The sequence below is a fragment of the Vipera berus genome, assembly GCF_964194415.1.
Source record: "Vipera berus genome assembly, chromosome: 1".
Taxonomy (NCBI): Eukaryota; Metazoa; Chordata; class Lepidosauria; order Squamata; family Viperidae; genus Vipera; species Vipera berus.
In genome coordinates this window covers 356,986,061-356,988,097 of record NC_138202.1, presented here as the reverse complement: position 1 = coordinate 356,988,097, position 2,037 = coordinate 356,986,061, and positions in this window count along the sequence as shown.

Here is a 2,037-nt window from a genome sequence, read left to right as displayed (position 1 = left end):
AGGACCAGCTGTAGTTTGCACAAGTGCTGGGAAAGTAGCACACTTATCAATAGATAGATACTTTCTGCTCAGGGAAACATTTCATGTTCCAAATTGAGACGTTGTAATGACTTTTCAGAATCTGCCGGAAATGATTATGTCCCTAATTCTGAAGCTACCTTTCAATCCAAATTATGCAAAAGGCAGCTTCAGAACTTTACAATTAGCAAAAGAAACTTTCAAGCAGTGCAACGTTGTCCAAATATGAATAGAATAGAATGGAATGGAATAGCTCCCAGAATTCCTGAGTCAGTTGAAGTCCATGAGTCATAAAAGAGCCAAGGTTGCCTACCCCTGTTCTAGGCCAACCCCCTGCTCAGGGAGGAAATCCTATACCATTTCAGAGACTGGGCAACCATTTGTCTGAAATGGTATAGGGTTCTGCCTGAGTAGGGGGTTGCACTAGATGTCCTCCAAGGTCCCTTCCAACTATTCTACTCTACTCTACTCTGCTTACTCTATTCTATTCTATTCTATTCTATTCTAATATTATTCTATTCTATTCTATTCTATTCTATTCTATTCTATTCTATTCTATTCTATTCTATATTTTCTATTCTATTCTATTCTATTCTATTCTATTCTATTCTATTCTATTCTATTCTATTCCTATTCTGTTTTATTCTCAATATTCTATTCTCAATAAAGATTATTTTCAATAAAGATTCTCTTCTCAATGAAGATTCTATTCTATTCTATTCTCAATAGAGATTCTATTCTATTCTATTCGTTTGGACTTAAATGTTGCATTGCTTGAAAGATTCTTTCGCTAATTTTAAAGTTTTGAAGCTGCCTTTTGCGCAGTTTGGGATTGAAAGGCGGCTTCAAGCGTTAGTGGCATAACCATTTTATTTTGCATTTCAAATGAACCGGCAGGGTTGGAAGGGAACTAGGTATAATTTAGCCTAATGAAGAGGAGGGTGGGGTGGGGGGGGGAGGGGAGGGAAAAGTCCCAAATTCGGTGAAAGTAGTGAGAGTTCCCCCTCCCACTTTAATCCAAATATCAGCCTCTGCCCTTTGACCCCCCCCTCCCCTCCTTTCTGTCCCAGCCCCGGGAGCAAATAAAACTTGCCCGCCATTCCTTCCAGTTCCTCTCCCTTTACTTCCCCCAGCTGTCAAACCTTTTTTTTTTTTAAAGTGGGGGGTGGGTGGGTAGCGCGGAGCAGGATTCGAACGTTTCTCCCCCCCCCCGAGCCCCTTCTCGGACTCGTCCGAATCCAACCTAACCCAACCAAGACCCAGACAAGGAAAAAAACGCTTTTATTTTATTTTATTTTATTTTTTTTGCCTCCCCTCCAGGAGGGAGGAGGGAGAAAAAAATAAAAAAGAGAGAGAGAAAAAAAAAAGAGAAAGGGATGGGGGAGGGGAGGGGGGTGGAGCGTGGGCGGGGCCAGCGGGAGACGCGCTTTGTAGGCGAGCGGCGAAAGGGTGGGTGGTCCCCTCCCTCCTCCTCCTCCCCCCTCCTTTTGGAACGTTGAGCTCCCCAGCGTTCCATCGGCGATTGTTCCGCGGGCGCTTTCCCTTTCACCGACCGCCTCCCTCCCCCCCCCCGCCTCGTTTCTCGCTTCCTCGCCAACGTTTCCAAGGGCGGAGGAAAAGGAGGAGGAAGAAGAGGAAGAGGAAGAGGAGGAGGAGGAGGAGGAGGGAAAAGAAGAAAAAGGCATGTCGGAACAGCGCCTCTGCCGCTTCCTTCCCGGCGCGTGTAAACAATAATAAGAAGAATAATTTAGAAAAAAGGCCAGCCAGGAAAGAAAAAAGAAAGAAAGGAAAAAAGCGAAAGGAAAAGTGTCGTCCGGGGGGGGGGAAGACCAAAAAAAAAAAAAAAAAGAAGCGAAGCCCGGAGCTTCGCGCGGCCCATCGCCGGCCGCCCGCTCCTCCTCGCCCGTCGTCTTGCCCGGCGGAGGCGGCCCGCTTGCCCCGCGCATGGAGGGGCTCCGCTCGCCTGGGGGGTGAGCATCTTCCATCCGACCAGGGAGGGCAGGGAAAATACATGGGAGG